The 23,457-nt window shown below is 40.7% G+C and overlaps 1 non-coding gene across 1 annotated transcript; it reads left to right on the top strand.

The window, feature by feature from the left end:
• The first annotated feature begins 20,915 nt into the window (after positions 1–20,915).
• Positions 20,916–21,022, top strand: LOC141644784 (small nucleolar RNA R71). The gene has a single exon (XR_012544391.1). It is a non-coding gene; the product is annotated as a small nucleolar RNA R71 (small nucleolar RNA).
• The last annotated feature ends 2,435 nt before the right edge of the window (positions 21,023–23,457 follow it).

The following is a 23,457-nucleotide window of genomic DNA, read 5'->3' as shown; positions in this document are numbered from 1 at the left end:
GATTTCATCTTTGAAGAAGAAAACGTAACTCTTCCTCCTGTTATAATTACCCAGGACCAGTTTATTAATACTGATACGGTTCAGGATACAACTCCAGAAACTGAAGTTGATCCTGGAATTCAGAATCCTGGGGAACAACTTCAACAACCTCAAGAACAAATGCCTTCAAGAAGATCCATTAGAGAAAGGCGAATTGTAAATCCAGATGAGCCTTTAAGAAGATCCATTAGAGAAAGGAGAAGTGCTATTTCAGATGATTATGTTACTAATTTGGAAAATCTTTATGCACTACTCCCTGATCAAGAGTTAGATAATGGAATGGTGGAAGATGATCCAATCACCGTTCGCCATGCCATTGAAGGTCCTAACTCACAGAAATGGATTGATGCCATGAATGAAGAGATAAAGTCCATGACTGACAATGATGTTTGGGACCTAGTTCCATTACCAGAAGGTAAGAAACCCATTGGTTGCAAATGGATATTTAAGACCAAACGGGATTCAAATGGTAATGTGACTAGGTATAAGGCACGTCTTGTAGCTAAGGGCTATACTCAAAAGGAAGGCATTGATTATAAGGAGACTTATTCGCCAGTTTCATCGAAAGACTCCTTTAGGATTATAATGGCAATTGTGGCATATTTTGATCTTGAGCTACATCAAATGGATGTTAAGACTGCGTTTCTCAATGGTAACATTGAAGAGACAATTTATATGCAGCAACCAGAACACTTTGTTTCAGGAGATTCAAAGAATATGGTCTGCAAATTAAAGAAATCCATTTATGGGCTTAAGCAAGCTTCTCGTCAGTGGTACTACAAATTTCATCAAATTGTGATGTCTCATGGTTTTGAGACTAATTTGGTTGATGATTGTGTATACCACAAGTTCAGTGGGAGTAAGCACATCTTTCTGGTTCTGTATGTTGATGATATATTGCTTGCCAGCAATGATATAGGCTTCCTGCACGAAACTAAGAGATTTCTTTCACAGAATTTTGAAATGAAAGATCTTGGTGACGCCTCTTTTGTGTTAGGAATTCAGATATGCCGAGATCGTGCCCAAGGCACTCTTGGTTTATCACAAAAGAGCTATATCGAGACAGTCTTAAAAAGATTTGGCATGCAAGATTGCAGACCGATAGATACCCCTGTTGCTAAAGGAGATAAATTTAGTCTCACTCAATGCCCAAAGAATGAGTTTGAAACTAAAGAGATGCAGAATATCCCTTATGCTTGGTTGTAGGGAGTTTGATGTATGCACAGTTTGTACAAGACCCGACATTGCATACATAGTTGGGATGTTAGGAGATATCTCAAGAATCCAGGGATTGATCACCGGAAAGCGGTCAAGAGGGTTATGCGATATCTAAGAAGAACAAAAGATTACATGCTCACTTACAAGAGGTCGATCGGCCTAGAGGTCGTTGGGTATTCGACTACGATTTTGCGGGATGCCAAGACAGTTTGAAATCCACATCGGGATATATTTTTCTAATGGTGGTGGAGTGTGTCTTGGAAAAGTGTTAAGCAATCAATCATCGCTACTTCCACCATGGAAGCAGAATTCATAGCTTGTTATGAGGCATCTAATCAGGCATTATGGTTAAGGAATTTTGTCACGGGACTACGGATAGTGAATGGCATGGACAAGCCACTCAAGATGCTATGTGACAATAAATCTGCGGTGTTGTATTCTAACAACAATAAGAGCTTGACAAAGTCAAAACATATTGATGTCAAGTTTAGAGCTGTGAAGGAAAGAGTACAGAGTGGTCAGTTGTCTTTAGAGCATATTGGTACAAACTCCATGGTTGCGGATCCGCTGACTAAGGGCATACCGCCCAAGGTCTTTCTAGAGCACACTGCTCGTATGGGTGTTATACCACTTTAGTATGTTCAGTTTCAGTGGGAGTTTGTAATAATACCATTGCTTGTATGACAATATTTATTAGGGTATTTGGTTTAAAGTTGCATGCAAATAAAGTTAAAGTTTTCAGTTTTTCGGTTATTTACTCTGTTACTTGTTTATGGTGTTGACCTCAATAAAGTTTAAGGTGGACCAGTTGGAAATATACATATTTTGGATCACATTTGGATGTTGTTTCCATGCTACGCACCTATATTAGATTCATGTCGTTGGTTGTATTGGCATACGTGACCATTGAGGGTCCTGTTACGACAAACTGTAGCAAAGGCCGCTTTGATCCTATGTTAGTATAATTGATGGACCGAATTGCATAAGACGGTTTGAAAGTTGATAGCACTGTTGAGCGCGTAAGGTTATAAAATGAATACAATTTTTAGGTGTCACACACTAACTGTATTTGACCCAAGTGGGAGATTGTAAGAATATATTGGGTCCAATACAATTTATGTGGACACGCTATTAAACCGGTTGTATTTGTTAGCTATCATTTAAGTATAGCCCAATACAGTGATCCATTGGGATAATATAATACGGGCATAATTATATACGTCTTATAAAGTATGGGCCGGATATCTTAATTGTGTAGATACCCATTAGGGCTTTAACTGATGCATGATGGGCGTATCAGAATAAGGCAGCTGTTATAGGGTAATAGGGTTTTATATCCCCTTCCTATATATAAGCTGGGTTATGGTCCCTGGCAGCACACTTTACCTAAACTCTTAAACATCCCATCAGTAGAGAGAACCCTAAGGAGAGTGTGTCTGCTAGAAGGCTATAATCCGGATCTCAAGTTCATCCGTTCATCCTACTCCTATGGATTCATCAGGTACGCTTCCGCTTCTCCGGTTTACCGATTAATTTAGTATGAAGTTATGGTCTCACAAGGATTTAATTCTAACACTAACATGATAATGTGAGGAGAAGGCCCAACTCCTAAATAAAGTCGAAAAAAAGACCCAAGAGCTCTACACCAAACGCAGCCATGGAAGTCGTTTTGAGCTGAAATGATGTGCACAATTACTGTTCATTTGAACAGTATACACCCTTGTTCACTTTTATGTGAAGGTGTAAAGATGAAGGTGTAAAGATATGTAGCCGGGGGTGCAGTTAGTAATAATAATCCTTCATCCGCCATAAGTGTTCGCCTTTGGATGAAAAAGGAAAATTATACTCCCTCCTATTCCAGATAATCGTCCAATTGTCCATTTCCGACTAGTCGGGTAACTGTTCCATTGTCTATTTTTGGTAAGTGTTGTGTGGTCCAAATTTAATTCCATTTCCGTCTATTCACATAATTGTCCCATTGTCCATTTTGTGTGGTCTAAACTCACTTTCTTAATTCTTGTGCCATTTTCACAATGGGACGGTTATGTAGAATAAAAGGGAGTATACAACATTTCTAGTTATCGACTTTCATCTTTACGAGTGAAATTTGAAATTATAGAACATTAGGGTTTTTTTTTTCTTTTTTTTTTGACGAGGGGTTTAGTCCCGCACATGTAATACCCTGTAAACACATTCCCGCAGCACTCCCGTGCAGGGAGTCGAACCCGGAGCCTCTCAATTCGTTGCCAATTGCAACGCTTTGAGGCACTCCCGCGCTCCACTACACTCAAGCCACTTTGGTTACATTAGGGGTTTTTGTTTATATATGTAGCTATCTTTTTCCGAACTTTGATCATTTTCTTCTTACAATTTTTATCGTCGAGTAGACCTGTTAAATGGGTCATTTGGATTGACTTCGGGTCGGGTCATTTGCGGGTCAATAACTTATTAGGTCACTTTTAGTCGGGTCAATCTGGGTTGCTTGGGGCATTTTGGGTCATGATTTTTCCATAATTAAGTCATTTCGTGTCATTTTGGGTCACTTAAGTCGGGTCATTTTCGGGTCGGGTCTATCAAGTCACTTCGGGTGATACATTTCGGGTCATTTTCGGGTCTCGGGTCGGATCATTCAGATCAGATCAGCTTTGTCAGGTCTAGCTGCATGTTCATATTCTATAACCGAAATATCAAGCGTATATGTAAGAGTATGAAATTATGAAATGTGAAAGCAGAAACAATAATTGGCATTTGATAATTTCATACGATTGCATACACTTATGGCGGATGAAAGTGTCATTTAAAGCTTGGAGAATTAAATCTTCTCCCAAATCACTCATCTCGCAAGTTCTAGGCCCGAAGTATGACTTTTCTAATGCTCTAATCAACAACAATTGGCACTTAGATATCTCTAGCTCTTCGTGGGGAGGTAACGGCATGTGCTGGGGTTGGTCTCTCATTGCTCCTCACTTAGCATGGACTTTTGGTTATAATTCCAATCTTAACGTTTGGTCTTCTAGATGGGTTGGTGGCTTTTCACCAAAACCTAAACATGAAAATTTAATGCTCAGCGAACCTTATTTGAGCTACTGGAATTATCATATGGTTTGGGCTTACTTTGATAGGGAATCTGCAACGAGAATTCTGGCTACTCCTATCCCTTGGGGTGATGAACAAGATTCTTGCTACTGGAAGGAATCTCAAGATGGAATTTACAGTGTTAAGACGGGGTATAGGTTGGCAGCCCAGGCGTTTTTTGATGAGAAAGGGGCTCATAAGGACAAGACGAGATTGTTTGAAGGAGGGAAGGTTTTTTCTAGGAAAAAATTGTGGCAATTACCAGGACCTAATAAGTGGAGAATAATCATATGGAAAATTATTACTGATTCTCTACCGGTGGGAATAGAGCTTCACAAAAGACATGTACTTGCAAAATACTCGTGTGCTTTCTGTGATGACTCTAATGCTTTGGAGTCTATTGATCACTTGTTTAGAGATTGTCCTATTTCTAATAGACTTTGGAGAGCCTCTCACTTGGGGATTACCTGTCACAGCTATGTAAGCATCAGCGTCAAGCAATGGGTTATTAATTGGCTAAATTTCCTAAGTTTGGATACAAATAATAGTTTCGTTGTGTTCTCTTTTTTAAGCACTATCTCCGCTATATGGATCACAAGAAATAAGATTAAAATGGGATTTGACAGTGTCAATTTGATTGGGATGATGAAAATTTAAGAGGTCGAGCTCTCTGTTTTCTAGGAGGCTAATAATATTGATCTTAGATCTAGAGTGAAAATTTTGAAGAATGGAGTGGGGTGCTTTGGTGATTAACATAGCTAGCTCCTTAAAGGCTATTTTACAGACTTGATTGGTAATTCGAGTAACTGTTCTAAATGTTTTTCTTCTGTTGACTCTGCATGGAAGTTGGACCTTGAAACTGGTATAGGATGGTCCGCCTCAAGTCAGGACAACATATCTTCGTCTGGGTTCAATGGGAATGTTTTCTGGTTCAAGACTTGGTCGGAATCTGCGGAACAAGCGGAGGCTGTTGGCATTAGACAGGTAATGAATTGGGCTGTGGGGAATGGTATTCGTCACTTGGCTATTTCTTCAGACTCTCTTCAGGTCATCTTGCAGTTTTTTGGAATTGTTTCAAGAAGCCATTGCTCCAGCGTAGTCATTTCTGATACTTTAGATATTAGTCATGCTTTTCATTGTCTAAGTTTTAAATTTATTCCTAGGACTGTTAACCTCATCGCGCATAATATCGCGACGAGGGCTCGGAAATTGTAGGCTCGCTTAATATCTTTCCAATTGTCAAAAAAAAAGTGTCATTTAGATGTCGGATTATTAAATGCTAATTATCTCAAAGTTTAATGTGAGGAAATAGTTACTCGCTAGTCGCTCTGTTCCGATTATTTATTTATCTATTTTATTTTTGCGTGTCTCAGTAAATTGTTTAACTTTGTATTTTAAAAATATTTGTGATGACACAATTTGATCATACACACTCAATTTAATTCATTTGTCATCAAATAATTGGTCCGACCCTCTTTTTCTTATCTTTGTGTCAAAACCAAAGGTAAACTAATTACTGACATGGAGGGAGCTAGTAGTATTAATGGGGTGTTTGGTTGGATATTTGGAATAGATTCAATCCATTTAGGAGACGTTTGGTTGGAGGTCTATAAGAAAGGGAAAGGGAAACAAAGTTACTTATTTCCTTTGTTGGTGTTTGTTTGACACGAACAAAGAGTGAAATTTTCTTCCTTACCCCTCAATCCATCTAATTCCTTACCCCCCAGGTATGAGATTTCATTACCCTTGTTACTCTTCAACCACCTTATTTACCTACCACCACACTTGCGACTCCCATCATACCAGTCACCATCAAGACGCCATCGTCACCACCACCACCACATAAAGACGCCACCGCCATCGCCACCACCACCACAACCACCCCACATAAACCACCACCATAACACCACCGTCACAACCACCATGACGCCGTCGCCACCATCACCGCCACTACCATCACCGCCACCACCATCACCACCACCACAGTCACCCTACTGCCACCATCACCACTACCACAACCAGCCAACCTAAACCAACACCCGCACACCAAAACAAACCACAACCCACCACACCTCATTTTCTTGATGTAACCAAACAATTAGTTAAATTTTTGGTAATCTCTTACCTTTTCCCCCTCTTACCCTTTCTAATTTTCTTACCCTTTACCTTTCTCTAATCAAACGCCCCCTTAAAGTGTAGTTTGGTTGGCCTATTTTTGAATGAAATTTGATATCTAAGGGATTCTAAGGGGATGTTTGGTTGGAAGGTTTGGAATGGAATGTAATGGATTCTGCTCATTCCAGTGTTTGGTTGGGGCATTTTGGAATGGAGTTAGAATCCTGATGGATTCTAATTCCACCCAACCCCTTGGAATCCCATACCCACCTCCTTCCCATGGATTCTAACTCCATTCCTTAATGTTTATTTTTCTAATGAACCAAACATCATTTATAAGGTATGGAATTAGAACCCCATACTCCTATGGTTTCTCATTCCAATCCATTCCATTCCTAAGTATTGAACCAAATGACCCGTAAATCCATTCAAATTTATCAGTGTTAATATATTCTCTAATTTGTTCTTTATACACTCAAACATATGATTATTAGCCATAATATATTCTCTATGCAACTTTATACGTAATTACACATAAGGTATTCTTGGATTGTATTCATTTTATTATAAGATTAGACCACACAGAATTCGTTCCATTCCATTCCACTTGTTTGAACTAAATAGCCCCTAAAAGCTTTTTTGGAATGGAATTTGTCATAGTTGTATAATTATTGACGAATTGCTTTCGGGTGTGTTTGGTAAATGGCGGATTGGGAAATTTTCAGCATATTCAAGGCTTTTAGCATGTTTGACTCACCAATCTACTATTTTGAGTGTTTTGTAAATGGCATATTGAAAGAGTAGATTGGAGCTCAATCTACTGTTTTCCAATATCTTTGCTCTACCCAAAGATATTCACATTAGTAGATTGTGAAATATGAATCCGTCAACAATCTACACATAGATACAACAATCTATTAAACAAAATCTGTTAATTACCAAACACTTCTACTAAATCTGTTAATTGAAATATACTAGTCAAACCTGTTAATCCAATCTGTCATTTATAATCTGTTTGACCAATCTGGTTCTGGTAATATCAATCTGCTGATTACCAAACAGGGCCTTCATCAAATAATTTACTTTTTATGGCAAATTACATTTACTGTTGATCTACCGATTTTATTATATAAGACCCCACTATTTTAATGTGTGGTTCTCGAATTTGCATTAGATCTCATTGATCAAACTTCCTGAATATGCCACTACTTCAAAGGGAGGGAACATGGATCATCGCAATGCGTTGGCTATGAATTGGCATCAAGTCTTCCTTATGACGGGACATCCGTTACAAGCTTGCGACGGGTCAAATACTACTCGCATGATAAACAAGACAAAACAAAATGGTACTCCTTAGGCATTTTGCTTTTGTCTTATCTCCCTATGTGGGTATTACTTGACCCTTCGCAAACTTACGACGGATATGTCCGTCGTCACAAATGAGAATTTGTGATTAATTGGATGTAGAGTAGGGCGCCAGTTGGTTGAGCGGTGGTTTAGGGTGGGAACATGGATCATTGAAATGCGTTGGGTGATAATACCGTAGGTTTAATAAGATGGAAAGGGTAGTGAATATAAACAAGGTAATTCTGATAATGAAAGACCACTTGCATAAAAACGAGTAAACATCATAAAAGAGGTTATTCAAAAATAAAAAAGCGTCTTGAAAAAAAAAAGTTGAATCATATATGGAAAAACGTATTCTATAATTGTTGTCGCAAATAATTTAGTACAATTGTACAAGTGTTTTCGCACGGGCATTCGAGCAACCATCTTACGTTCTATTTGATTCAATAGTCAAATATTGAAGCGGAGTAGTTTATAGAAGTTGAATTGATCGAACTCTATCACAATAAAAGTTGAACTCTTTGTAATTTCACCTTGTCTGATAGACACTTGATAACAAATTAACAACCCGTTACTTACCAGTAAATAGACTGTAAGGAAAAGAACTCGAGATTTAGAATTATTTACTTGAACTTACCTCTATAGATTATGAGTTTTGTTTAAAAGAATTCAAACTCCATTATAAAAATATTGAACTTGAAAAATTATAATGAAATTCAAAAATAATACTCATAAGCTCAGCGGGATTGATTACGGTTGTACAATGCTCTTATACAACCAGTTGTATAATACTCCATTCGTACCAATCCAAAGGTAACAATTGCCTAAAGTGTCGTATCAATTTAAAGGTAATATATTATAAATGAAACTATAAATAAACAATAATACACTTATTTCCTTCTTATATTTAAATAAATACCACTTTTGGCTCACACACCAACCCAATAATACAAGCTTGCTTTCTCTTTTGCCCTAACTTTTACCCTTTTTCTTGGTTTCCTCAATTTTTACCGTAGTATTTGTGGTTACTTTGTCTGTTTTAATTTGATAGCTCCAAAAACTTGATGGTCTCAAGTTAAACCTCGCAAGTGCACGATTTTATCGTTGTACACTTTAAAGGGTCGATCCCACAAGGAGTAGGTGGAGTACTAATCGTTCTAATTCACCGGTTTAGCTAAGTCGAAAAATAACAAAGAGGATGGTAACAAACTAGCACATAAACTAACAAATTTAAACACTATAAGCTAGACTAGATAAGAACAAGCTAAAAGATAAAGGATAGATCAAATAAAGAGAAGGACTAGAACTCGGTTCTCCCACAAGTATAAGTAATTCCACATACTAATCGTCTTGGCTAATCAATAGGGGTAGAAAGGTGAGGGGGAGATGGCTCTAATTCGCCTAGAACCTCCCTTCCGGCCTCGCAATAGGACACTAGCAACTCCGACTAACCCCCCTCCCGGGTCCGAAAGCCGGTCTCCCCAACTCAAAACCCGACAACCCCAAAAACATGCATTTTCCAAAGGAGGTCAAGTAAATGGTCAAGGTCATTAAGCCCTCATCATATTCCGGGTCATCCCACTCCCCCTTCCGGAGGTCGATTTCAAACGCTAGCCTAGAGGCACCCTCCCTCGGTTCTCCCTTCCGGTCTCAACCTTAGTTGGTGACAAGGTCAAATTTCGGGTATCCAACTAACAACCTAACCAACTTCCGTTGGTGGACAAGGGTCACAAGTTGACACTACCCAAAACCCAAACCTTAAGCATGCAAATTCCTCTAAACTACCCTCACCAATTTCCCCCACAAATTAGCCTTAATGATAATTAGTTAGTGAAATTACCCATATCGGGTCAAACCGAGTCCTAGAAGGAGACTACTCACTAATCATGTTTTTAGAGGCAAAGAAAACAACAAAGATAGAGTCTTTAAGCATAAACATGGTGATAGGATGAATTTTACTTATAAACATGCAACAACCCAACAATAATTATGAAGAAAGATGATTTTAATCTAGTAGCAAGGATGAACAAACTAAAAGACACAATCTTTAACAAAATCAACTCAAAGATTAAGTCTTTGAGGACAACTAACCCAAGATAAACAAAGGAGAGAGAAATAATGAAAAGATGAACAAAGAAAACATAAACAATGGTGAAACAACAAAAATCAAACAACAAGGATGCAATTTTACCAACAACAATCAAACAAACTAGAAGGAAAAACAAATGTAAACAAATGAAAATAGGGAGAGAAATAATACCAATCAATTAGTAAGAAAGGAATTAGGATAGAAAATTAAAGAAGGAGGAACCTTCAATTCTTCTTACAACCCAACTCCAATTACTAATTAATTGAAGAACTAGTCTAATTAAGGAATGATTAGCAAAGTAATTAACAAAGTTTGAAACTTGGAAGAGAAAATAATTCAAATCTAGGGTTGTGTGTCAAAACACCGATTTTTGGGGGTATTTATAGTGTCCTCATACTTAAGTTGTAAAAAGGGGAATTAAGACAAAACACGGGTAGCGACCGACCGCCAGCCGGTCGGCCGGCGGCCGGCTGCCCATCCGCGCCGAGGAATCTCTATTTTTGAAGCTTGAGAATGCATTGTGACGTCCCGCCGGTTGGTTGGGCGGCCGGCTACCCGGCTCAGGGTCATGCTCCGTCTTTCCCTCCTCATTCTTCTTTGCTATCTTCCTCTTGTGCCTTGTTTCTTCCCAAATTTCCTCTAGCTAGCTCAATTACCTACAATAGAGCACCGGAATCGATAGTAGCGGGAATATGGAGCAAAAAGCAAGAAAAAGGCCTAAGATCGTGCCTAAGTAGTCCAAAAGATTAGCAAAAGAAAGGGTAAAAAGGGGTCGAATGTTCATTCATCAAATCTCCCCACACTTAGTCCTTACTCGTCCCCGAGTAAGTCCTCAACCGACGTACAAGGCACTACCAAGATAAATACGGTGAGTGGGTGCACAATATAAGCGTCACTCAACTAAGCTACTAACTAAGCCGATCGAGTATTAGCGCACTCAACGCCCCTTCAACTCACAATGTGACACTCATGAGGGAAGAGTGCCCTATTGCAAGGCAAGTTGGGTCTTGCTACAAAATGGCGATGCATCTATCATGAAAGCACGGATCAAGCAATAGAATACATCTAAAAAATGGTCCACTTTCCTCATCTAAGTGGCCGGATTTTTTTTTTTTAAGCAATGAAACACGGTTTTGGTCGGGCGTACCGTCTCAGAAGTGCCAATTGAGGTGCCAACCTCCTAAGCATGACTCAAGCTACCCTAATGTGAGCAATGCCCAAGAAACGAATTCAAGAGCGGGGTGAGGGGAAGAGGGCAAGTCCGCCGAGATTTACTAGACCGACACGAAATTCAACCCAAAGACCCATGACTAAGGGGACCTAGGCAACGACATCCTCACGGTTTTCGCTCGTCGCTCATTGAAAGAACAAGGTGATTTATGTGACGAAAAGTAACCGAAATCACTCTCCTAACTCGACTTGCGAAAACGTGCCCGCAATCTAATGTGTAAGACCGTCCTATGTCAAATGAAATGCAAACAAAGATAAAAATGCATACAATATGAAGCAAAGGGTTGTAACGGGGCTAAGGAGAAGGTCGAAACGGGATTGGTGCAAGCACCGTTTGGATAAGTGGAGCTCAAATCAAGAATCATCGACTCATCTAAACCCATTTCTTATTGCAACATATGAGACACGTCTATGCCCTAACATAGCATGGATCACCAAAACTACGCAAAAATTGCTTAAACCCAACTCAAATTGGAAAAACTCAAAAGTACTCCTCTTATTTCAACAAATGGTAACGTCTACACCCTAACAAAGACTCGGTTTCCCGAGCCATGCAAAAAATGTGTAAACCCGACTCATTTTGGAAAAACATCAATATGCCCCTTTATTTAGCAACGGCTTTTTCTACCCCGTTTAATGATGAGGAGGGGTGTTGCTTGCCTTTTTCTTTTCTTGACGATATATATACAACACAAGTAACTCATTTTTTTGGATTTTTCATGACCTTTTTCACTTTTCTATTTTTGTTTTTCATTTCCTTTTTCAAAACCTCTTATTTATTTACAACGCCAAATACACACCAAACTTTTGACCCGAGTGGACATTTACATTATCCACCATCATGACCCAAATCACCTCCTACAACACAACTACAAAACCGACCAATTCTTGATTAAGGAAGGGTGGTTATGGAATGTAGCTATTTTGGTGGGTTTGCCAAATGAATAGGCTAAGGCTCAAGGGGGTGAATCAAAAAGGGAAATAATGGAAGGGAGAAAACAAGGCTATTTGGCTATGTGAGGCTCATAAAAACTGATTTTTGCTTCATATCATGTGCACAAAAATGTAATGCAATTTCATAGTCTAAGGACGCAATGACACACTTGTGCGTCTAGATGTGACACGCCTTGCGAGGAGGCCTACTCTCAAACCTAAATGAGGGCGGGGTATGAATGTACCCACCCTAGGAGGCTCTACCTTTACCTTTGAGTAGCTAAGTCGAGCCTTAGGTCTAGTCTACGGTCCTAGGTCTCACAAGATCGGTCTAAACTCATTGGTCAAGCCCGCTTCCCTAGGCTAACTAAGAGGTCACGGGTGCGAGTCACGGGAAGGGGAAAGGCACAATTGGACATATAGATCATCATGGGGGTACTTGGTTCCCTTCCTCGACCATGCTTATGCAAAACATTTACATACTAAGTGCAACTAAGTCTAACAACAACACATATGCACATATGACAAAATGCATGCGGAAATTTAAACAAACATGAAACGAAACGTGCAACAAGTTGGCTAATCCTAGCAACACATCAACACCAACCATCCAAAGTTCCCCAAAGGAACATCCAAGGCACAAAAATCTCATCCTCCTCCATATTATACAACAATATAAAAAGAGAGAGAATGGAAAAAGAAGAAAGAGATAAGAACGTCTATACCAAGCGGTCTTCTAGTCTCCTTTTTGCCTTGGAAAGTCAATGTACCTATGCCACTTTGTTAGCCAACACATGTATATACAATGCAATATTTTTTTGAAATTTTGAGACTTTTCAAATTTTTAGTCATTTTTGAAATTTTTCTTGAATATTTACAAGTAAATATATACAAATATTAACAATATGCACAAAGTGGATATTTCTCTCCCCACACTTGAAATGTACATTGTCCTCAATGGACAAAAGCATAGGGAGTGAATAAGAAAAGAAAGGAACATATTTTTTTTGTTTTTTTTTTTTTGATTTTGCAAAGGGAAAATAACATATTTTTGTGATTTTTGGTTTTGAAAAATTAAAAAGACATATTTTTGTTGATTTTTTTTATATAAGAACTCCCTCCCCACACTTATTTATTTACATCACTTCCAAATGGAAATAAATGTGTGGAGGGAATTCAAATTAAAAGACATGTTTTTGGTTTTTTTTTTTAGGCCCTCCCCACACTTATTTATAGACATGGGAGGGCAATTTAGTGAAATAAAATAACATGTTTTTGGTGGTTTTAGTCATTTTTCAAATTTTTAGTTGGTTTTTATTTTGATGATGCAATGCATGCGATATTTAAATGACAATGCAAGTTATGCTAAGTGAATGCAATTGCTAAATGTGACAATATATTACAAATTTAAAATCTAATGCAACTCTATATGAATGCAACTAAATGAATTATCAACTAAATGCATGCGAAAAATTAAACGTGAATGAAAGAATTTGGATAAAAGGGAGAGATCATACTTGTCATTTTGGATTTTCAAACGGGAGCATAAGCCTTATGATGGTGCAAGGCTAGAAACTTCCAAGAGCCACTCTACTCTTCCAACAAAAAATATTACCAATCTTCAAGAAATGGAGAGATGAAATACTAACAAAGGGTCATGGAACGAGATGCATAGGAAGCCACCATTGCCAAGAGCTCACATTTGAAAGTACCCTCTCCACTTCACCAACTCAATTCTCAAAATCAATTTCATCATCCAAATTGAAATCATCATTACCCGCGTCACGAATAACATCATCATCGGTACTCAAATTCCATCCTCCTCCGGACCTCGACGCCCCCGCGTCACCATGAAATGAAGGAGCCACTCCACTATACCACGTGCCACTCTCATGATGAACCACGGGAGTAGGAAAGGCCGGGTTACCGAAGTAATCCGATTGCATGTGGAACCCTCCACGAATAGTCGGCGCGGTGTATCCATGGGTGGGCCATTGGAAGTAATCCGGGTGCGGCCCATCCCTCGTGACAAACCCGCGTCGGGCATAATCATCATAAATGGGGTAGTTCCCTACTCCTTGGTTATAGTAGATATGGTCAAGCCTTTGGTTCACCGCGTCAAACCGAGTATTCATTTCACTCTTCATTTCACCCAACGCCAAGTTTAAGTTGTCAAAGTACCCTACCAAAGTTGGGTCAAGGGGAGGGTGTTGATAGCTCGGTTGTTGAGACGTGGAAGGCATAGAGTGAGTGTCAAATTGTTGCGGCAAAGAGGTAAAAGTGGATGGGTGGGACTCCGAGGTCGGGCCATGGCGTTCTCGCCGAGAAAGTGTTTGGCGGGCACCCCCGGTGTGGTCACGCTCATGCACCGTGAGGAGGTAACTAGCTTGGTCTTGCTTGATAGTTGTTTCCTTAGTGTTTGGAAGGACAATTGAATCCTTGTCATCGATTTGCCAATATTCACGATTATCGGCGGGGTCAACTTTAAACCATTCTAAAGAGTGAGTCAAGTAAAATTTTGATAAGACATTTGGTTCTTGAACCGGGTTGTACAAAGACTCGTCAAATCCACCAATATCCTTGGCCAATTGGGTAATCATCCCACCCACAAATATTCCCACACTTTGATCCGGGAAATTAGCCAATTTCCGAAGGTGTAGCACAAAGTGGTGAGCAATGTTAATTTGAAACGGCTTGGGCTTTTGGAAAAGGTAAGAGCCAAGAATATTTAGTTCATCGGTCCTTACGGACCACGGCTCACTCCTAGCAAAGATGGTCCACTCCATAAATCGATGCCAAACCCTTATAGCCGGAAAATGAATAGAGTTGGCACTCCTTTTTCCTACCGTGGGATCGGGCTTACCCGAAATAGCCTCCCAAACCCTTGAGTGATGAAAGTCGGCGGGTTCCCTATAAGAGTCCATGTAATTCAACCCAAAAGCTTTTCCAAACCTCTTCAAGGTCATAGTATGGTTTCGGTTCATAAGACGGAACCTAATTTCAACAATTTCCCCGGAGCTTCTCCTTTTATCCACTTGAAGCGAGCTCAAAAATTCCCAAGTAAGGCAAGGGTAAGTCAATCGCTTAAGGGTGTACAAGAATCCCATTCCAACCCCTCTAAACAATTTCTTGGCATCGGTATCTATCCCTAAATCCTTCATGGTTTGGCTACAAATAAATTTAGTAGCATGAATGGGACGATTTTTGAATAAGAGGAACTTACATTTTTGAGCTCCGGATGCGAAGACAAGATTAGGGAAGTCGGGATCCGGCGAGGTATCCGTCACTTGTGCCACCCCGAATTGAGCCAACTCCTCAATGGCCCTAGCCGTGTCCGCCCTTGTCCTTTTGGATGCCATCTTCAAGTAAGTGGGAAAGGTGAAGTATTTGTTAGAGAGGATTTTATGTTGAGGGAATGTAGAGAGAGAGAGTGAATTTTAGAGAGTGGAGGGAAAAAGGGTGGGTGAAAGAATATAAAGGGGGCGGAAAAGAGGCTGCGAGCCGGCTGGGTACCGGCTGCCGGTCGCCCGGCTCTCGGTCATGCAGGTTATTTCTCAAAAATCAATTTTTATGTGTCAAAATTGATATGTCTCGGCGCCGGTCAGCCGACCGGCCGCCGGTCAGCCGACCGGCCGCCGGTCAGCCGGCCCAGGGTCATTCTTGCTTCAATTTTTCATTTTTCGACTCACAAAATTCGAAACGCCTCGGCGCCGGTCAGCCGACCGGCCGCCGGCCCTCCGTCCCAATGTCAGGCCTCCAAAATGGATCAAATGACGACTAACTACCAAAAATGCAAGCTATATACAAATTCCATGGGTTGCCTCCCATGTAGCGCCCTTGTTTTACGTCGTAGGCTCGACCAAGTAAACAAGCCAACAATTTTCATGTTAAGGACGAAAAAATATCTTAATTCACTAGAAAGGTATCAAGGATCTTCATTTCCTTTTGGACGGGATTGCCAACGTGATAATGCTTTAATCTTTGACCGTTTACTTTAAAAGTTCGGTCTCCTTGGCTTATTTCAACCGCTCCATGAGGGAAAGATCGGACAACGGTGAAGGGTCCGGTCCACTTCGACCTCAATTTTCCGGAAAAGAACTTCAAACGGGTATCATATAGAAGAACCAACTCACCCTCCTTGAACTCTCTTCTAATTATACACTTGTCATGAAATCTCTTCGTCCTTTCTTTGTACAATTTGGCATTCTCATAGGCTTCTAGCCTAAATTCTTCCAATTCATTCAAGTCAAGAAGTCTCTTCTCACCGGCCGTTTTCAAGTCATAGTTGAGATGCTTGATGGCCTAATATGCCTTGTGTTCAAGTTCAACCGGCAAATGACAAGCCTTGCCATACACCAATCGGAATGGTGAGGTACCGATCGGTGTTTTGAAGGCCGTCCGGTAAGCCCACAAAGCATCATCAATTCTCAAGGACCAATCCTTTCTTGACTTGTTCACGGTTCTCTCAAGTATAGTCTTCAACTCTCGGTTGGAAATCTCGGCTTGCCTATTAGCTTGAGGATGGTAGGCAAGACTCTTCCTTTGTTGCACACCATACTTTTTCAACAAAGCTTCTAATGCTCTCTCTCCGAAATGAGTACCACGATCGCTAATGAGGACTCTCGGGACCCCAAACCTTGGAAAAATGATCTTTTGAAGTAGCTTGATCACTTCCTTAGCATCACAAGTCTTGGTCGGGATTGCCTCAACCCATTTGCTAACGTAGTCGACTGCCACAAGTATGTACTCATTTCCGAACGAGGATGGGAAGGGACCTTGATAATCTATCCTCCATACATCAAAAAGCTCAACCTCAAGCATGAAATTCATGGGTATTTCATGTTTCCTTGTGATGTTCCCGCTCCTTTGGCATTTGTCACATCCTTTAACATAAAAGGCAACGTCACGGAATAGAGAGGGCCAAAAGAAACCACATTGAAGTACTTTAGCGGCCGTCTTCTTGGAGCTTGCATGGCCACCACAAGGTATGTCATGGCAATGGCTCATTATGGAGGTAGCTTCCTCTCTTGGAACACACCTTCTTATCATTCTATCGGCACAAGACTTGTACAAACATGGGTCATCCCAATAATAATGTTTCACATCATGAAAGAACTTCTTTTTCTTGTGGTAGTCATAATCATGAGGAATTATCCCGGAGACCAAATAATTGACAATGTCCGCATACCACGGTGCTTCTCCTAAGCTTAGGGACAACAAGTGGTCATCGGGCAAATAATCATTGATAGGAAGCCCATTGTCAACATTGAGGTTGATTAGCCGGGATAGATGATCGGCCACCACATTTTCAACTCCTTTCTTGTCTCTAATCTCCATGTCAAACTCTTGGAGAAGTAGTATCCACCTAATCAATCGAGGCTTGGACTCCTTCTTGATGAGCAAGTGTCTCAAGGCAACATGATCGGTGAACACTATAACCTTAGGTCCCACCAAGTAGGTCCGGAACTTCTCCATAGCAAATACCACGGCCAAGAGCTCCTTTTCCGTTGTTGAGTAATTTGTTTGAGCATCATCTAGAGTTTTGCTTGCATAATGAATTGCATGCACCTTTCCATCCTTCCTTTGGCCTAAAACCGCGCCCAAGGCATGATCGCTCGCATCACATATTAACTCAAACGGCAAGCTCCAATCCGGAGGTTGTATAATTGGAGCACTTGTCAAGGCATCCTTCAACCTATTAAATGCATCAAGACACCGGTTAGAAAACAAGAAAGGGGTATCTTTGGCTAACAACTCGGTCAAGGGTCTCGCAATCTTAGAGAAGTCCTTGATGAAGCGGCGATAAAAACCCGCATGACCAAGGAAGCTTCTCACCCCCTTAACATTGGTGGGAGGTGGGAGACTAGATATGACTTCTATCTTAGCCTTATCAACTTCAATTCCTCGGTTGGACACTATGTGTCCCAACACAACACCTTCTTGTACCATGAAATGGCACTTCTCCCAATTGAGTACAAGGTTAGACTCTTGACATTTACTCAAAACTTTCTCCAAATTCATCAAACAATTTTCAAAACTTTTCCCAACAACCGAGAAATCATCCATGAAAACTTTCATTTCTTGTTCAATGAAATCGGAGAAAATTGACATCATTGCTCTTTGAAAGGTAGAGGGAGCATTACATAGCCCAAACGGCATCCTCCTATATGCATAGGTGCCGAATGGGCAAGTAAAGGTGGTCTTCTCTTGGTCACTTGGATGGATAGGGATTTGGAAAAATCCCGAATAGCCATCCAAGAAGCAAAAATAGTTGTGTTGAGCCAATCTTTCTAGCATTTGATCCATGAACGGTAAGGGAAAGTGATCCTTCCGGGTGGATTTGTTCAACTTCCTATAGTCCACACACATTCTCCACCCGGTTACCGTCCTTGTAGGAATCAATTCATTCTTGTCATTTCGCACTACCGTCATGCCTCCTTTTTTAGGAACTACATGAACCGGGCTTACCCACCTACTATCGGAAATAGGGTAGATAATGCCGGCATCAAGTAGCTTGAGGACCTCTTTCCTCACAACTTCTTTCATTATAGGATTAAGTCTTCTTTGTGGCTCAATGGAGGACGCATCCTCGTTTTCAAGTAAAATTTTATGAGTGCACAAAGAGAGACTAATCCCCTTGAGGTCACCAATAGTGTACCCAAGGACACCCTTAAACCTCTTGAGCAAAGAAATTAGTTTTGAGGTTTGGGTGTCATCAAGTGCACTATTGATGATGACGGGAAAAGTGGAATCATCACCTAGAAATTCATATTTCAAAGAAGAGGGAAGAGGTTTAAGTTCAACTGTAGGAGGAGGCGTGGAACTCTCCTCCTTCTTACCGACTTCCAACACTTCAAACTTGGGAGCTTGTTCATGAATTGGAGCCGAATCCAACATCCATACATATGCAAGAGTCTCAACATCTTTGTCATCGACCTCATACCCACTAACAAGACAAGTCTCCAAAGGATCCATAGAGGAAGCTTTTGGGTCATGCTCCTCCATGGGATTCTCTAGAATGTCTACAATGCAACAAGTGTCACCTAGGGATGGAGCTTCCATGGACTTGTGGAGTTCAAATTCCACTCTATCTTCACCCACTTGTAGAGACAACTTGCCACTCTTTACATCGATCATAGCTCCACCGGTAGCAAGACAAGGTCGCCCCAAAATAATAGGCACATTGTAATCCTCGGGCATATCCATAACAAAGAAATCATATGGTATGACAAGCTTCCCAACAACCAAGGGTACATCTTCAATCACACCAATGGGAAATTTGACCGACCGATCGGCAAGTTGAAGTGAAACTCTAGTTGGCTTCAAATCTCCCAAATCAAGCCTCTTGAATATCGAAAGTGGCATGAGGCTCACACTAGCCCCCAAATCACACAATGCTCTTTTAATAGCCACCCCTTGGATAGAACAAAGGATTGAGAAACTACCCGGATCTTCTAACTTGTTTGGAAGCTTGTTGGTGTGAGTAAGAATAGCACTACATTACTTAGAGAGGTTGATGGTTTGCACCTCTCCATTCTTCTTCTTCAAAGTGACAAGTTCCTTAAGAAACTTGCCATAGGATGGAATTTCGGTAATCATATCAAGGAAAGGAATAGTGACATTCATTCCCTTCAAGATCTCAACAAACTTCTCATATTTCTTTTCAAGCCTAGGCCTTGCAAGCCTTTGTGGAAAGGGTACCGGTGCTACATACTCCCTTGGTGGGGGAGTACATTCTTTGGCCTTAGTTGCTATAGGCTCATCTTGCTTTGGAGGATCAACCATCTCCACCTCCTTAGACTTCTCCACCACAATCTCATCTTCTTTCACAACTTCAACCGGGTGCTCTTTCACTACTTCATTAGTCACCCTATTCCTCTTCCACTTAGGAGATTTCTCAACCTCCTCCAATTGTCTTCCGCTCCTCAAAAATACCGCATTCATCTCCCTTGGGTTAACCGTATTACCCGGAAATTTCCCCGGATTTTGAGCCAATTGACTCAATTGTTGAGAAATTTGGGCCACATGAGTTTCCGTAGCCTTTTGTGATGCCCGTATTTCATCATTCACCCGGTTTTGTGAGGCAATGTGGTTATCAAGCTTTGAGTCGGATTTTTGATTTGCAATAACCAATTGTTCAAAGGCTTGTTCCCAAGATGGTTTTTGAGGGGTTTGGAAGTTTTGGTTTTGTGGTTGGAAATTTTGGTTTTGTTGTTGATTGAAATTTTGTCCCTTGAAACCCCCAAAGGATTGTTGTTGTGTGACAAATTGTTTCCCTTGGAAACCGGGTGGAATTTGTCTTTGGAATTGAGAGTTTTGATTGAACCTTTGTTGTTGTTGAGGTTGGGAAGTGGTGGGATTTTGAATGTTTTGTGAAGCATAAGATAAGAAAGGGTGAGTTCTTTTTCCATTGACAAATTGGTTGTTGTTATTATTGTTGAACCCTTGCCTTGCACTAGTTGATTCCCAAATCCCATTTACTTGCTCATAGCATTCCTCACCTAGGGGTGAAATCAAGGGACACCCAATGGGAGTATGCCCTTGTTCACCACACAACTCACAAGACAAGACTTGCCTCATATCGGAGCCTTTCGGTTTTGAATTTAGCAAAGCAACTTGTTGGGTGAGTTCATCTAGCATACCCTTAACCTCCACATTCAAAATCGAATTAGAATCCTTGCTCTTGCCCTTCCTCATTTGCCTATCACTTCCCCATTCCATAGTTCTTGAGGCCATCTCCTCAATTAGTTCCTTTGCCGCTTTATGCCCCAAGATGTCTAAGGCACCTTTCCCCGATCCCGCATCCAATGAAAGCCTAAGGTCTTGAGTCAACCCTTTGTAGAAATTGTTCACTAGCTCGGCCTCGGAGATGCCATGGTGTGGGCATAACCGTTGGAGCTTCTTGTACCGTTCCCATGCCTCATATAAGGTCTCATCCTCTTCTTGAGTAAAGCTTTGTAATTCACTCTTGACTTTGGCCGTTCTTGAGGGTGGGAAATATTTGTTTAAAAATGCCGAAGCCAACTCATCCCATGTTTTGAAGGAATCCGGGTCACAATTCTTCAACCAATCCTTGGCCGAACCCCTAAGAGAACGGGGAACAACCTACGGCGAACCGCGTCATCGGAGACCCCATTTGACTTGTACATATCACAATTTTCAAGGAAATCATTTAGATGATCATTTGGGTTCTCCAAAGGACCTCCTCCAAATTGGTTGTCTTGAACAAGGTTGAGCAAGGCATTTTTAATCTCAAAGTTGTTAGCTTGAATTCTTGGCCTTTGGATGCTTGGATTGACTATGTGCTTAGGAGCCATAGTGTCTCTTATCGGAACCGGATCACCCATGGTGTTAGGCTCTTCTTCTAAAACCCCAAAAGGATTTTCAAACACTTCGGTAGCTTCTTGGTGATTGGCTTCTTCAATTGGTGGTATATCAAGTAAACCCCTTCGTCTTAGAGAATTAAGTCTTCTTGCCGTGGCTTCAATTTCGCGGTCAAGTTGATATATTGGTTGACCCCTTCTTCGTCGCCTACTCATGCAAAAGACCTAAGCACTTGAAAGAAAAGATTAGTAACAAAGGACTTAGTCTAAACTAGAACAAAAACGATTAATATCAAGCCGTACTCCCCAAGAACGCGCAAAAACTTGATGGTCTCAAGTTAAACCTCGCAAGTGCACGATTTTATCGTTGTACACTTTAAAGGGTCGATCCCACAAGGAGTAGGTGGAGTACTAATCGTTCTAATTCACCGGTTTAGCTAAGTCGAAAAATAACAAAGAGGATGGTAACAAACTAGCACATAAACTAACAAATTTAAACACTATAAGCTAGACTAGATAAGAACAAGCTAAAAGATAAAGGATAGATCAAATAAAGAGAAGGACTAGAACTCGGTTCTCCCACAAGTATAAGTAATCCCACATACTAATCGTCTTGGCTAATCAAAAGGGGTAGAAAGGTGAGGGGGAGATGGCTCTAATTCGCCTAGAACCTCCCTTCCGGTCTCGCAATAGGACACGAGCAACTCCGACTAACCCCCCTCCCGGGTCTGAAAGCCGGTCTCCCCAACTCAAAACCCGACAACCCCAAGAACATGCATTTTCCAAAGGAGGTCAAGTAAATGGTCAAGGTCATTAAGCCCTCATCATATTCCGGGTCATCCCACTCCCCCTTCCGGAGGTCGATTTCAAACGCTAGCCTAGAGGCACCCTCCCTCGGTTCTCCCTTCCGGTCTCAACCTTAGTTGGTGATAAGGTCAAATTTCGGGTATCCAACTAACAACCTAACCAACTTTCGTTGGTGGACAAGGGTCACAAGTTGACACTACCCAAAACCCAAACCTTAAGCATGCAAATTCCTCTAAACTACCCTCACCAATTTCCCCCACAAATTAGCCTTAATGATAATTAGTTAGTGAAATTACCCATATCGGGTCAAACCGAGTCCTAGAAGGAGACTACTCACTAATCATGTTTTTAGAGGCAAAGAAAACAACAAAGATAGAGTCTTTAAGCATAAACATGGTGATAGGATGAATTTTACTTATAAACATGCAACAACCCAACAATAATTATGAAGAAAGATGATTTTAATCTAGTAGCAAGGATGAACAAACTAAAAGACACAATCTTTAACAAAATCAACTCAAAGATTAAGTCTTTGAGGACAACTAACCCAAGATAAACAAAGGAGAGAGAAATAATGAAAAGATGAACAAAGAAAACATAAACAATGGTGAAACAACAAAAATCAAACAACAAGGATAAAATTTTACCAACAACAATCAAACAAACTAGAAGGAAAAACAAATGTAAACAAATGAAAATAGGGAGAGAAATAATACCAATCAATTAGTAAGAAAGGAATTAGGATAGAAAATTAAAGAAGGAGGAACCTTCAATTCTTCTTACAACCCAACTCCAATTACTAATTAATTGAAGAACTAGTCTAATTAAGGAATGATTAGCAAAGTAATTAACAAAGTTTGAAACTTGGAAGAGGAAATAATTCAGATCTAGGGTTGTGTGTCAAAACACCGATTTTTGGGGGTATTTATAGTGTCCTCATACTTAAGTTGTAAAAAGGGGAATTAAGACAAAACACGGGTAGCGACCGCCACCGGTCGATCGCGGCCGGCCGGCTGCCCATCCGGCGCCGAGGAATCTCTATTTTTGAAGCTTGAGAATGCATTGTGACGTCCCGCCGGTTGGGCGGCGGCCGGCTACCCGGCTCAGGGTCATGCTCCGTCTTTCCCTCCTCATTCTTCTTTGCTATCTTCCTCTTGTGCCTTGTTTCTTCCCAAATTTCCTCTAGCTAGCTCAATTACCTACAATAGAGCACCGGAATCGATAGTAGCGGGAATATGGAGCAAAAAGCAAGAAAAAGGCCTAAGATCGTGCCTAAGTAGT

Source organism: Silene latifolia, chromosome 2 (genome assembly GCF_048544455.1).
Source record: "Silene latifolia isolate original U9 population chromosome 2, ASM4854445v1, whole genome shotgun sequence".
NCBI classification, from domain to species: Eukaryota; Viridiplantae; Streptophyta; class Magnoliopsida; order Caryophyllales; family Caryophyllaceae; genus Silene; species Silene latifolia.
The sequence above is the reverse complement of the archived record's forward strand: the minus strand, read 5'-3'. Positions and strand labels throughout refer to the sequence as shown.